At 49.7% G+C, this 15,591-nt stretch overlaps 1 protein-coding gene across 2 annotated transcripts in view; it reads right to left on the bottom strand.

The window, feature by feature from the left end:
* The window catches only part of LCK (LCK proto-oncogene, Src family tyrosine kinase), a 33,987-nt gene extending 20,399 nt beyond the window's left edge, over positions 1-13,588 (bottom strand). The window contains exon 1 of one of the 2 annotated variants that reach the window (XM_015134119.3): positions 13,234-13,588. The gene's annotated coding sequence lies outside the window, so the exon portion shown is untranslated. The remainder of the gene's footprint in view (positions 1-13,233) is intronic. The other variant, XM_015134101.3, reaches the window with a different exon arrangement.
* Between the last annotated feature and the right edge of the window lie 2,003 nt (positions 13,589-15,591).

Genomic DNA, 15,591 nt, shown 5'->3' on the forward strand with positions numbered 1-15,591 from the left:
GACCAACATGGTGAAACCCTGTCTCTACTAAAAATACAATAATTAGCCAGGCATACTAGGTGCATGCCTGTAGTCTCAGCTACTCAGGAGGCTGAGGCAGGAGAATTGCTTGAACCCGGGAGGCAGAGGTTGCAGTGAATCGAGATCACGCCATTGCACTCAAGCCTGGGTGACAGAACTAGACGCCATCAAAAAAAAAAAAAAAAAAGAGAGAGAGAGAGATTCTCCTGCCACAGCCTCCCAAGTAGCTGGGATTACAGGCATGCACCACCACACCTGGCTAATTTTTGTATTTTTAGTACAGATGAGGTTTCACCATGTTTGCCAGGCTGGTCTCGAAATCCAGACCTCAAGTGATTCACCTGCCTCGGCTTCCCAATGTGCTAAGATTACAGGCATGAGCCATGGTGCCCGGCCATGTCCAGCTATATAATTAGTGGCCGGCGCCTGGCTACTGGGAGCTGTGGCTCACACCTATAACCCCATCACTTTGGGAGGCCAAGGCAGGTGAATCACTTGAGGTCTGGATTTTGAGACCAGCTTGGCCAACATGGTGAAACCCTATCTCTACTAAAAACACAAAAATTAGCTGGATGTGGGGTGTGGTGGCACACGACTATAGTCCCAGCTACTTGGGTGGGTGAGGCAGGAGAATCTCTTTTTTTTTTTTTTTTGATGGCGTCTAGTTCTGTTACCCAGGCTTGAGTACAAGGGTGCGATCTTGGTTCACTGCAACCTCCGCCTCCCAGGTTCAAGCGATTCTCCTGCCTCAGCCTCCTGAGTAGCTGGGACTGCAGGCATGCGCCTACCAAGCCCAGCTAATTTTTGTACTTTTAGGAGAGACAGGGTTTCACCATGTTGGTCAGACTGGTCTCAAACTCCTGACCTCGTGATCTGCCCACCTTGGCCTCCAAAGTGCTGAGATTACAGGTGTGAGCCACCATGCCCAGCCTTTTTTTTTTTTTTTTTTTTTTTGAGACAGAGGACAGAGTCTCGCTGTGTCGCCCAGGCTGGAGTGCAGTGACATAATCTCAGCTCACTGCAACCTCCAACTCCCAGGTTCAAGTGATTACCCTGCCTCAGCCTCCCAAGTAGCTGGGACTACAGCCGCGTCCTACCACACCCAGCTAATTTTTGTATTTTTAGTAGAGACGAGATTTCACTATGTTGGCCAGGCTGGTCTTGAACTCCTGACTTCATGATCTGCCCGCCTTGGCCTCCCAAAGTGCTGGGATTACAGGCTTGAGCCACCATGCCCGGCCAGCAGGAGAATCTCTTGAGCTGGGGAGGCGGAGGTTGCAGTGAGTGGAGATCACGCCACTGCACTCCAGCCTGGTCCACAGAGTGAGACTCTGTCTCAAAAAAAAAAAAAAAAAAAAAAGAATTAGCCAAGCATGATGGCATGATGGCGTTTGTCTGTAGTCCTAGCTACCCAGGAGGCTGAAGTGGGAGGATCGCTCAGCCCAGGAAGTCAAGGCTGAAGTGAACCATGATTATACTACTGCATACCAGTCTGGGCGACAGGGGGACCCTGTCTCAAAAAAAGAAAAAATTAAATTAAATTAAAAATTTTTTAAGTTAACATTTTTTCTCCTCCAACTATAGACCTATTGATTTATTGAACATTTTGTCCAAAAGATGTGTCAGCTTCTAGGTTGAGTTTCTTGGGCCAATGCTTTACATCAAGAACAGGCAGGTGGTCGGAAGTAATGGCTCAAGCCAGTAATCTCAACATTTTGGAAGGCCAAAGTGGAAGGTCACTTGAGGCCAGGAGTTCAAGACTAGCCTGGGCAACATGGTGAGACCCCCATCTCTACAAAAAATACAAAAATTAACCAGGTGTAGTGGTGCACGCCTATGGTCCTAGCTACTCGGGAGGTTGAAGTAGGAGGATCGCTGGAGCCCAGGAGGTTGAGGTTGCAGTGAGCCAATACAGTACTCTAGCCTGGGGGAAAGAGCAAGAACCTGTCTCAAACAAAACAAAACAAACAAAGCAACGCAAAATACAGCAGACAAGACTGTACTTCCTTCAGGGGTCATTTCTATAGTTCAGTTTCTCTGAACATGTAGAGCACAAAAAGTAAAAAAGAAAAAAGAACAAGCAGGCTATTCTACTGTTGTACTCTGGACCACTTTGTGGCAAAATCTGTCAGAAATCACTTAAAATGGCCAGGCCTGGAGGCTCACGCTTATAATCCTAGGGCCAAGATGGGAAAATCACTTGAGCTCGGAAGTTCAAGACCAGCCTGGGCAACATAGTGAGACCTTGTCTCTGTAAAAATAAAAATAAAAGGCCGGGTGCGGTGGCTCACGCCTATAACCCCAAAACTTTGGGAGGCTGAGGCGGGTGGATCACGAGGTCAAGAGATTGAGACCATTCTGGCCAACATGGCGAAACCCCATCTCTACTAAAAATACAAAAAATTAGCTGGACGTGGTGGTGCGCGCCTTTAGTTCCAGCTACTCAGGAGGCTGAGGCAGGAGAATGGCGTGAACCCGGGACTGCATTCCAGCCTGGCGACAGAGCAAGACTCCGTCTCAAAAATAAAATAAAATAAAGGCCGGGCGCCGTGGCTCACACCTGTAATCCTAGCACTTTGGGAGGCTGAGGCAGGTAGATCACAAGGTCAGGATATCAAGACCATCCTGGCTAACACAGTGAAACGCTGTCTCTACTAAAAATACAAAAAATCAGCCAGGCGTGGTGGCGGGCACCTGTAGTCCCAGCTACTCGGGAGGCTGAGGCAGGAGAATGGCGTGAACCCGGGAGGCAGAGCTTGCAGTGAGCCGAGATCACGCCACTGCACTCCAGCCTGGGCTACAGAGCGAGACTCCATCTCAAAATAAATAAATAAATAAATAAAAATAAAAATAAAAATTTAAAAAATGAATCATTTAAAACATTTTCTTGGCCTTTGCCCCGACCCAGACTTGACTAATGACAAAGCTGCCCATGTTCAATAAAGAGACTTAGCTATTCATGCCCACATAGAGCCCTCATCACAATATCAAGCAATATCAAGAATCAGGGCTAGCAGGAATGGTAAATAACTTCTTTATTTTATTTTATTTTATTTTATTTTATTTTATTTTGAGATAGGGTCTTTCCCTCTTGTTGTCTTGCTGTCTTGTGCCACTGGAGTGCAGTGGTACAATCACAGCTCACTGAAGCCTCGACCTCCTGGGCTCAAGCGATCCTCCCACCTCAGCCTCCCAAATAGCATGTGCCACCACGCCCGGCTATTATTATTATTATTATTATTAATTTTTTTTTTGGGGGGACGGAGTCTCGCTGTGTCACCCAGGCTGGAGTGCAGTGGTGCGATCTCGGCTCACTGCAAGCTCTGCCTCCTGGGTTCACGCCATTCTCCTGCCTCAGCCTCCCGAGTAGCTGGGACAACAGACGCCTGCCACCGCACCTGACTAATTTTTTGTATTTTTAGTGGAGACGGGGTTTCACCGTGTTAGCCAGGATGGTCTCGATCTCCTGACCTCGTGATCCGCCCTTCTCGGCCTCCCAAAGTGCTGGGATTATAGGCATGAGCCACCGCGCCCGGCCTATTATTATTATTTTTGAGATAAAGTCTCACTCTGTCACCCAGGCTGGAGTGCAGTGGCACGGTCTCAGCTCACTGCAACCTCTGCCTCCCAGGTTCAAGCAATTCTCCTGCCTCAGCCTCCCAAGGAGCTGGGACTACAGGCGCCCGCCACCATACCTGGCTAATGTTTTTATTTTTAGTAGAGACGGGGTTTCACCATGTTGGCCAGGGTAGTCTAGAACTCCTGGCCTCAAGTGATCTGCCTGCATTGGCCTCCCAAAGTGCGGGATTACGGGTGTGGTGTGAGCCACCGCACCCAGCCTCCAGCTATTTTTTTTTTTCTTTTTCTTTTATCACCTGAGAAGCTGTGAATGAGAGGGCCTGTTTTTGTAGTTTTTGAATTTTTGTAGAGACAGGGTTTTGCGGTGTTGCTCAGGTTAGTCTCAAACTCCTGAGCTTAAGCAATCCACTGCCTCAGCCCTCTAAAGTGCTGGGATTACAGGCATGGGCTACTGTGCCCCATCAGTAATTAATTTCTAGTGGGTAGATCAGGGATGTGTCCTGGGCTACCTCCTTTTTCATATTTTTTAAAATATATACTTTTTTTTTTTTGAGATGGAGTCTCACACTGTTGCCCAGGCTGGAGTGCAGTGGCATGATCTCAGCTCACTGCAACCTCCACCTCCCAGGTTCAAGTGATTCTCCTGCCTCAGCCTCCCAAGTAGCTGGGATTACAGGCACCCGCCACCACGCCCAGCTAATTTTTTGTGTTTTTAGTAGAGTTGTGTTTTTTTAGTAGAAACTAATTTTAGTTTCACTATGTTGGCCAGGCTGGTCTCGAACTTCTGATGTTGTGATCCACCTGCCTCTGCCTCCCAAAGTGCTGGGATTACAGGTGTGAGCCACTGGGCCCGGGCTGGTTTTTTTTGTTTTGTTTTGTTGTTTTTTTTTTTTTTTTGAGACAGAATCTTGCTCTGTCGCCCAGGCTGGAGTGCAGTGGCGCGATCTCGGCTCACTGCAACTTCCGCCTCCCGGGTTCATGCCATTCTCCTGCCTCAGCCTCCTGAGTAGCTGGGACTACAGGCGCCCACCACCATGCCTGGCTGATTTTTTGTATTTTTGGTAGAGACAGAGTTTCACCGTGTTAGCCAGGATGGTCTCAATCTCCTGACCTCGTGATGCACCCGCCTCGGCCTCCCATAGTGCTGGGATTACTGGCATGAGCCACCACGGCCGGCCGGTTTTTTTTTTTTTTTTTTTTTTTTTTTTTAAAGAGATGGAGTCTCACATCTCACTCTGTCACCCAGGCTGAAGTAGTTCAGCACATGATTGTAGCTCACTGCAGTCTGAAACTTCTGGCCTCAAGCAATCCTCCCATCTCAGCCTCCCGAATAGCTGGGATTACAGGCACGAGCCACTGCACCTGACTTTAATTCCTCTCTCTCTCTCTCCTTTTTTTTTCTTTTAGAGATGGGATCGCACTCTATTGCCCAGGCTGGAGTGTGGCGGCATGATCATGGCTCATTGCAGCCTCAACCTCCTGGGCTCAAGTGATCCTCCCACCTCAGCCTCCTGAGCAGCTGGGAGCACAGGTACACACCACCAAACCCAGTTAATTTTTTTTTTTTTTTTTGAGACGGAGTCTTGCTCTGTAGCCCGGGCTGGAGTGCAGTGGCCGGATCTCAGCTCACGGCAAGCTCCGCCTCCCGGGTTTAGGCCATTCTCCTGCCTCAGCCTCCGGAGTAGCTGGGACTACAGGCGCCCGCCACCTCGCCCGGCTAGTTTTTTGTATTTTTAGTAGAGACGGGGTTTCACGGTGTTAGCCAGGATGGTCTCGATCTCCTGACCTCGTGATCCGCCCGTCTCGGCCTCCCAAAGTGCTGGGATTACAGGCTTGAGCCACCGCGCCCGGCCTGTTAATTTTTTTATTTTTTGTAAAGGTGGATTCTGGCTATGTTCCCCAGGCTGGTCTTGAACTCCTGGGCTCAAGCAGTCCCCTTGCTTTGGCCTCCCAAAATGCTGTGATTATAGGTGCAAGCCACCACGCCTGGCTTAATACCTTTTTTGAATGAACTCAGTAGCTTCTTGACACAGAGAACAACAACAACAACAAAAGCCTTATTTTATATGCAAACAAAATGTATTTATGTCTTGAACATAGAACTGATTCTGCTAGTCAAGTATCGCTATAAATAAAGGATATAGAGCAATTATTCTAATTGGTATTTTAGTAGAAGTCCCCCAACTAGTAACATGAATGTACCTGATAATCCCTTTTACTGAGTCCCCTACCTTGGGTACCTTGGTGTGCTTCTTGCACCATGGGAGTTTTATTAGGATGGAGCCTTACTTACAGCTTGGCAATCCACACTGCTTTATGAAAGTTTCTGGGAGTCTGGCAGTTATGGAAGCTCAGTTCACCATGTCCATGCCATGGCAACCCAAGTTCAATCCCAGGTTCTCCCAATCACTTGCTGGCAGAAGGGCACCAAGCGTGGTGGTTCATGCCTACAATCCCAGCACTTTGGGAGGCTGAGGTGGGCAGACAAATACTTGAGCCCAGGAGTTTGAGACCAGCCTGGGCAACATGGCAAAACCCCATCGGTACAAAAAAAAATACAAAAATTAGCCAGACTTGATGTCCCATGCTTGTGGTCCCAGCTACTTGGGAGGATGAGGTGGGAGGATCACCTGAGCTTGGGGAGGTCAAGGCTATGGTTAGCCAAGATTGAGCCACTACCCTCCAGCCTAGGTGACAGAGCGAGACCTTGTCTCAAAAACAAAACAAAAAAAACAAAAAAAACAAGACTTACTGGCAGAAGGCTGTTGGGCAGGTTGCTAAACCTCTGTACTTCCCTCAGTTCCTTCATCAGCAAAATGATGACAAAAATAAGACTTGCATCTAGGGCTGGCTGTGGTGAGCATGATACGTGATATATAGATGATCTCATAAAATAAAATTTTTAACATAGTGCTTGCTACATAGACACTGGCCTTAAACATCTTCCAGGCTAAAATGATTGATCATTTTCATTTTCCTTCATGATTTTTGGCACTTCCACGGGCTACTTTTTCATCTTTGATATATGTACCTAAAATGGAAACTTTACTACCATAAATGGAAAACCAAAATCATGAGACATAAATGGAAGTGAAACAACAGCGCACACTAAAAAAAATTAACATTCGTAAATGTTCATCCATTATCCCCTAAAATCACTCACACACTTGAGTGGTGTACAGGTCATATTTTAGGAAATGCTGCACTACAAGAGAGAACTTTGAGCTTAGGCTGCTGCTTGTGGATGAAAGGAGCTGGCCTATTGACAAAAACGTAATGGGTGAAGTGGGAGGATTGCTTGAGACCGTACATAGTGTGAGTGCAGCCTGGGTGAAATAGTGAGACCTTATCTCCACACACACTTTTTTTTTTTTTTTTTTTTTTAAAGATGGAGTTTCGCTCTTGTTGCCCAGGCTGGAGTACAATGGCACGATCTCGGTTCATTGCAACCTGTACCTCCTGGGTTCAAACGATTCTCCTGCCTCAACCTCCCGAGTAGCTGGGATTACAGGCACCTGCCACTACGCCTGGCTAATTTTTCGTATTTTTAGTAGAGACAGGGTTTCACCATGTTAGCCAGGCTGGTTTCGAACTCCTGACCTCAGATGATCCACCCGCCTCAGCCTCCCAAAATTTTTACATTTTGGCCCAGCCAAAAATTTATTTTACATTTTACACGTAAAGGGTATTATGCCAGGCACGGTGGCTCACACCTGTAATCCCAGCACTTTGGGCGGCCAAGCAGGGGTGGATCACTTGAGGCCAGGAGTTCGAGACCAGCCTGGACAACATGGTGAAACCCCGTTTCTACTAAAAATACAAAAATTAGGCCGGGCGCGGTGGCTCAAGCCTGTAATCCCAGCACTTAGGGAGGCTGAGACGGGCGGATCACGAGGTCAGGAGATCGAGACCATCCTGGCTAACACGGTGAAACCCCATCTCTACTAAAAAATACAAAAAACTAGCCGGGCGAGGTGGCGGGCGCCTGTGGTCCCAGCTACTCGGGAGGCTGAGGCAGGAGAATGGCGTAAACCCGGGAGGCAGAGCTTGCAGTGAGCTGAGATCCGGCCACTGCACTCCAGCCTGGGCGACAGAGCCAGACTCAGTCTCAAAAAAAAAAAAAAAAAAAAAAAAAAAAAAAAAAAAAAAAAAAAAAAATTAGCCAGGCGTGGTGGCATGTGCCTGTAGTCCCAGCTACTTGGGAAGCTGAGGCAGGAGAATTGTTTGAACCCAGAGGCAGAGGTTGCAGTGAGCTGACATTGCACCACTGCACTCCAGCCTGGGTGACAGAGCAAGACTCCATCTATAAATAAATAAATAAATGAAATGTATTGTTATTATTATGTTTTAATAGAGACGGAGTGTTGCTATGTTGCACCGGCTAGTCTTAAATGCCTAGTCTCAAGAGATCTTCCTGCCTCAGTCTCCCAAAGTATTGGGATTACAGGTGTGCCTGGCCAGGAATTATTTTATAATTACCTGGGCGTGGTGATACACATCTGTAGTCCTAGGCTACTCAGGAAGCTGAGGTGGGACAACCACTCAAGCCCAGGTGTGTGAAATTACAGTGCCCCAACCTGGGCAACAGAGTGAGACACTATCTCTAAAAAAAAAAAAATTTAATAGATGCCTCCTACGTGCCAGATTCTGACCTAGTGCTGAGGACGCAGAGGTGAGCAGAGAGCGTCCCATGCATTTGGCCCTGCCCTCTGTGACAGAGGTGGGTGTCCCTCTGGTGGGTCACTTCATTTCCACAGGAGGCTGTAAGGCTTGTAGTTAGCTCACTGATCAATAATATCTGAGACTACCAACAACATGGCCGCACGCGACAGCAACACTTGCCAGGAAGTAACATTTCAAAATCACCACCGTTAACCATTTACCAAGCTAACGTTTAGTGAAACAGTTAAAAGGATGAGGCAGAGCTCCACATACTGACACGGAAAGACATCCCGCATACCCCATGGCAAGCAAGTTGCGGAACAGAATGCAGAGTATATGCCTATTTGCATTGACATATGTATATAGGGGATTCTTTTAAATAAGCTCTGTGCTAAGCCTTTATTTGCATTATTTCATGTAATTCTCATAATAATCCTATGAAGTGCTATTATTATCCCCATTTTACAGATGCAAAGACTGAGGCCCAAACCAGGTAAAATGATTTGTCTGAGGCCTCACAACAAACAAATGAACAGTGGAGTTGTGAAGTGAGTCCTGGTCTGCCAGCCTGCAGAGACTAGACTCAACCTCCGTGTTTTCCAGCAGCCATACATAGGAAAATCTGGAAGGACACACACCAAATGGTTCACGATGGGCATATCCCAGAAGTGGGTTTGGAGGAGGCTGCGTTTCTTATATTTCTTTATGTGCCTCTGTACTGTTTGAGTTTTAAATTTTATTTATTTTTTTCAATAATTAAATAGAGATGGGGTCTCACTATGTTGCCCAGGCGGGTCTCAAACTCCCGGGCCCGCGTGATCCTCCCATCATGGCCCCCCAGAGTGCTAGGATTACAGGCGTGAGCCACTGTGCCTGGCCTGTTTGAGTGTTTTTAAAACAGCAATGTGCTAATTTTGTAATAAGAAAACAAAAACAGCTGGGCGAGGTGACTCACGCCTGTAATCCCAGCACTTTGGGAGGCTGAGGCAGGCAGATCACCTGAGGTCAGGAGTTTGAGACCAGCCTAACCAACATGGAGAAACTCCATCTCTACTAAAAACACAAAATTAGCCGGGCATGGTGGCCCATGCCTGTAATCCCAGCTACTCAGGAAGCTGAGCAGGAGAATCACTTGAACCTGGGAGGCAAAGTTGCGGGGAGCCAAGATCGCGCCACTGCACTCCAGCCTGGGCAACAAGAGCGAAACTCCGTCTCAAAAAACAAACAAACAAACAAAAAAATCCTAGCCAGGCGTGGTGGCACACGCCTGTAATCCCAGCTACTAGGGAAGCTGAGGCAGGAGAATCGCTGGAACCTGGGAGGCGGAGGTTGCAGTGAACCAAGATTGTGCCACTGCACTCCACCCTGGGCAACAGAGTAAGACTTTGTCTCAAAAAAAAAAAAAAAAAAAAGAGAGAGAAAACATAAACAACAAAACTACTGCCAAGACATAAACTCTACCATGAGACACAATCATGTGAGTGTCTCTGCACAGCCCACCCTGCCCTCCCACTCCTCTCCTTGTATCAAAAGGCATCAACATAGAATAGGTGACATGGGACAAAAAGGTTTATGACCCAGGAAGTTCAGGAAACACTGGTTTAGACAAAGCGAATCAGGCTTCTTCTCGGGGAGACTTTTGGAGCTTTAACAAGCTAATGTTGGTTGTGATGTGATCGTGATTATGATGGGCCAGAGCTTGTAGCTGAAGCCATGTTGAGTTGGCCTCAGAGCCCTCTCCTTTCCAGGTGCCTAATGCAACTAGTGTCCTTTAGTACAACAGTTGGAAAAGGAGTTCCAGATACGTTATGTATGTATGTGTGTATGTATTTTGACACGGAGACTTACTCTTGTCGCCCAGGCTAGAGTGCAATGGTGCAATCAGCTCACTGCAACCTCCGCCTCCCGGGTTCAAGCGATTCTCCTGCCAGCCTCCTGAGTAGCTGGAATTACAGGCATGTGCCACCACGCCTGGCTAATTTTTTGTATTTTTAGCAGAGACAGGGATTTTCCATGATGGCCAGGCTGGTTTCGAACTCCTGACATCAGATGATCCACCCACCTTGGCCTCCAAAAGTGCTGGGATTACAGGCATAAGCCACTGTGCCCTGCCATATTTATTTTTTAGAGATAGAATCTAGCTGTGTCACCCAGGCCAGAGTGCAGTGGAGCGATCATAGCTCACTGCAGCCTCGAACCCCTAGCTCCAGATACTTTAAAATCAACACTGAGGTTGATTGTTAAGAGGCCACATTACTGGATGGTACCTTGGTCCTACCTGCTCCTCACCCCCCACCCCACCCCACCCCACTGAGAATTACTTTCACTGAATTGAGCTTGGCCTTGAAGCCATCAGCTTGGGTGTGTGCCTGGAGTTATAGGATATAGTCTGTGTTTTATGTGTAGTCCCTGCCCTGCTTCTGAACACATCTGTACACATACATTTTCCTATAATATGTATGGTGTTTTGGCTTGTGTGTGTGTGTGTCTGTGTGTGGCTGTGTGAGAGACCCTCTTCTAAAGCAGATCCCATGGCCCTGCTCAGAGTCCAGCCTGCTTGAGTTCTCACACCCCTCACACTATATACAGGAAGCAGGCTGATTTGCAAAGCCACACCACAAATGTGAGGGAATGGGTGGTTCACTGGCCTGCCAAGCTGCTGAGTGGGCGTAATTTGGGTGTGGACAGCCCTCCTTTTGGTGCATCATTTGCAGGGGGAGGGAGTGCCTCACTTCCCTTGAACACCTACTATGTGCCGGCCAGGTGCAGTGGCTCACGCCTGTAATCCCAGCACTTTGGGAGGCCGAGGTGGGCGGATCACAAGGTCAGGAGATCGAAACCATCCTGGCCAATATGGTGAAACCCCATCTCTACTAAAAATGCAAAAATTAGCTGGGCGTGGTGGCGCACCTGTAATCCTAGCACTTGGGAGGCTGAGGCAGGAGAATCGCCTGAACCCAGGAGGCATTTTTGTTTGAGACGGAGTTTCAATCTGTTGCCTAGGCTGGAGTGCAATGACTTGATCTCTGCTCACTACAACCTGCACCTCCTGGGTTCAAGCGATTCTGCCTCAGCCCCCTGAGTAGCTGGGATTACAGGCACCTGCCACTGCCACCACGCCTGGCTAATTTTGCATTTTTAGTGAAGACAGGGTTTCACCATGTTGGCCAGCCTGGTCTCAAGCTCCTGGCCTCAAGTGATCTGCCCGCCTCAGCCTCGCAAAGTGCTGGGATTACAGGTGTGAGCCACCGCGCCCAGCTTGATTATTGCCTCTTTACAGGTAAGTAAACTGAAGTTCAGAGAGAGATGAAGCCACTTGCTCAAGGACATGGTAGAGCGGAATTGTGACTGGGTCGGCCTGTCTCTGAAATGCATGTTCTCTGCCCCACACCGCATCTGTGGGCTCTCTTGCCTTTGGTCTTGCTCTGAGGTCTCTGGCCTCGTGGTACCCAAGGAACAGAATCCAGGGATAGTGACCTTGGCTTCATATCCTAGGCACTCTCGAAAATGGGTCTTTCTCCTTCTCAGAACTGTCTTGACTCTGGCAGGAAGCTTTCCAGATCTTAAGAAATGCCTTCTCCCCTCCTCTGAACCAACCCTCAGCCTGTTGTCAGCCCCTGTCCACTTGGCCCTTCTCTCTTTGAGAAGAGCCTCTGTTCCTGGGGCCCAAGAGCAAGGGACCCTGTTTGATTCATCTGTCATAGGGCTGGGTGGAAGGAACTGCTCATGCCTGTCCAGGGTGAATGACCCTCCCTGAAGCGCGGGGAGAGCCACCATGTTCCCTAGCCCCCACAAGAGACTACAGGACTCGGAGCTGTAGATAGGAGAAAGGCTGGGACCTGCTGACTAGGCGGAAAGTGTGTGTCAAGAAAAACTCCAACGAAGCAGGGGAAACCTGGAAATCTGGCTGAGTGGGGACTCCCCCAAAAAATTAAGGCTCAGAGTTAAAAAGTGAGGAGGTGAGCAGGTAGCAACTATGCCTCCCCAATCTCTCTCCACCTCCCTGGGGTTTGAAGCAGGAATCAGCAAAACCAACTGGCCCTACACAGGCAGGGCTGAAGCCGGAGGGAGCCAGGGGCGAGGGGAGGACATCCTGCTGTGACGCTTGGCAGGGGCAGGAATGGTGACTTTCCAGATGGGAGTTCAGCGCTTCCTCACCCAGGGCCAACTGCACCCCTGTCTGGGATAAAAATAGTACTTCCTCTTCCTTTCTCCCATCATTCTCTTTCACTCCCAACCTCCCAGACTCAGATCAGATATGTCCATCCACCCTGGAGCTCCATCCCGGGTGATGGACACCCCCACACATATTAGTCCACGCCCATCAGGAGACTCTTCCCTCGATCACTGAGGATAAAATCACTCCTCGCATGTCCATCTGGATGCCCTGGGTGATCTCTCTCTCTCTCTCTCTCTCTCTCTCTCTGTCTCTCTCTCAGGAGATTCTTGTCACTGGGGTCTGTCCCAGAAACCAGAAGGATTCCTGGGTCCTCTGAGTCCAACCTGTCCATCACCCTGCTCCAGGCGGGGTGGTCACAGCCTCGGACATCACTCTCTCAGTGGCAGTGGCCCAGCCCTGCCACTGCCTTGCTGAGAAACCATAGGCAGTGAGTGCCTTGTTATCTCTGGGCCTCAGGAGCCTCATCCTCATGGCATGAGGGACTGGATTTGGTGGTTTCTGGAAGCCTTTTTAACACCTGACTGTCCATGTGCCTGGTCTCCAGGAAACATGGTCCCAGTGAGGTGGGGCTGCTGGTGGACAGCACGGCAGAGGCAAGCGCCACCAGCTTCGCAGGAAAGAGGCAACCCAGCGACACTGCCTGCCTCCCACTTGACCTTGAGCGAGGATCTTCTCTCCCCAGCCACAAAGGGCTGCTGTGTCCCTAGGGAGCCTGGGCCCGCGTAACCGCAGCCGTCTGCTATCAGGCCTCTCACCCCAGTGCCTGCGCCCCCAGTACCAGCGCTCCTTACCTGCCCAGCCCGGGAGCCCTCTGGTCCCATTCACATGGTCCTCCTGGCCTAAGTTGGCTGCCTGGACAGTCTCAGCTCCCTTCACCGTCGTAGCCACCACCTGTCTCCTCGCGCCCACGTCCCACCCTGACTTCCTGCCTCCTCCCGAGGGCTCCGCAGCCAACCGGGCCCCAGCAGCCCAACCACAACCCTCTAGCACCCCAAGCTTCCTGCCACCATAGACCCCCGCCTCTCAGCCCTTGGGGGTCCCCTACATCTCCAGGCCAGGCCCTACTTCCCCTACTGTCCCAGGGCGACACTGGGAGGTTTAAAGTTGAGGGGAGGATGTCTGATAGACCCTCCCTTCTGCCCTCCAGAGTGCATCTGGGCAGGAGATTCAAGGGCAGCCTTTGGGCCCAGGGAGCAGGGGGCAAGCAGACACACACTCAGCTTACGGTGAGAGGCAAGCAGCACCGCAGCACCACTGTTGCAGCTGAGAGACCCTTTTGTTTCTATCTGGCAGCAAAGGTAGCATCATTCAGAGTCAGAGGAGAGGACAATATCCCTGTTAAATAGCTGGTGAGCAGACCACGCATGTTACAGTCAGGTCAGGCCAAGAGAACAATTCCCATGTCATCTCGGAGCATGGGACAGTGGCTTTATTATAGTCAAGGGTAGGTGAATGGTAGGCTACCATCCCTCTTACAGACAGAGTGCTGGAAAACAGCCTGTTTCAGGAGGCAGACAGGAGGACAACCTCATGTCTCCAAGAGGGCATCGTAACGGCCCCTGCTGTAGTCAGAGGCCAGGACAACACCCACTAATCATGGTCGGAGAGTAGGGCAACACTTTGAATTCAGGTAGAGGCAAGGTCACAGCCCCTGGCAGAGGTGAAGGGCTTGGCACTATCTCCTGCAACAGGTGGATGACAGAGCAAACAGGGCCGCTCAGGCCCCCAGGTGCAGGCCACAGACAGTCAGGACTTTCTGTTATAAGCAGGAGGCAAGAAGATCCTCACGAGCAGCAGGCAGGCAAAGAATTTCCATTTCCCCTGGGGCCAGGCTGAGGGGGCGCCCATCATTAGCTGAGGGCCAGGTCACCAGTGATATGAGGAACGCCAGGTGGCCTCATCGGGTCCGAGAACCCAGCCTTGACCCCCGCAGGAGGAAAGTGCACATGCGTCACTGCCTGAGTGAGCTGGTGGGGGGAGGGGAACCCACAGAGCATTGTTGGGGTTTGTGAGGTGGAAGCGATGCTGTGTGCACCTCAGCTGCGGAGAGAAGGGGGGGCAGGAAATGGGTGGGGGGAAGAGGAAGCCTGAGTTGGAAAGTCAGACAAAGAGGGTAACACAAGAAACAAAGGCTGAGAGAGACAAAGTTGAAAAACCTTCACAGTGACACAGAGCCTAGAGTTGGAGCTCCAGGTGCAGGGCCCAGACTCCGTTGCAATGTAAGCCTGAACACTTCACAGTCCATCTCCGGGTCTCAGCACAGAGTAGAAAGACAGCAGCTGGGAGTAATAGTTCACATTCACTGAGTGCTCACTGTGCACTATTTCCCTTAAGGCACATCCGCTGCCTGTGGAGTGAGAATCAGCACCTCCATTGTGGAGGTGAGGAAATAGACTCAGGGGTTAAGGGAGCTCCTCAGGGTCTAATAGAAATAAACGGTGGCTCAGGCCTGTAATCCTAGCACTTCGGGAGGCCCAGGCAGGTGGATCACTTGAGGTCAGGAGTTCGAGACCAGCCTGGCCAACATGGCGAAACCCTGTCTCTATTAAAAATACAAAAATTAGCCAGGCATGGTGGCGGGTGCCTATAATCCCAGTTACTCAGGAGGCTGAGGCAGGAGAATCGCTTGAAATCGGAAGGCGGAGGTTGCAGTGAGCCAAGGTCACGCCACTGCACTCCAGCCTGGGTGAAAGAGTGAAATTGCATCTCAAGAAAGGAAAAGAGAAGAGAAGAGAAGGAAAAGAAATAAAATAAAATAAAATAAAATAAAATAAAATAAAATAAAATAAAATTAGCCAGATGTAGTGGTGGCCGCTTGTAATCCCAGCTACTCAGGAGGCTGAGGCAGGAGAATCACTTGATCCCAGGAGGCAGAGGTTGCAGTGAGCCGAGATTGCGCTACTGCACTCCAGCCTGGGTGACAGAGCGAGACTCCGTCTCAAAGAAGAAGGAGAAGAAGAAATAACAACAAAAATAAATAAATGGGGTAGCTGGCTTTGAACCTATGTGTCCCAGATTCTGCATTCTTCAGCAGCCCAATTTACCTAAGTCACCTCCCATGGGCCTGCAGTGAACTAGGGTGGTCCCAGTGACAGGCGACATTCAGATAACGGCTTTGGGCCTAAATAAACGACTGCAAGAGACCTTGA

This window comes from Macaca mulatta, chromosome 1 (assembly GCF_049350105.2).
Source record: "Macaca mulatta isolate MMU2019108-1 chromosome 1, T2T-MMU8v2.0, whole genome shotgun sequence".
NCBI classification, from domain to species: domain Eukaryota; kingdom Metazoa; phylum Chordata; class Mammalia; order Primates; family Cercopithecidae; genus Macaca; species Macaca mulatta.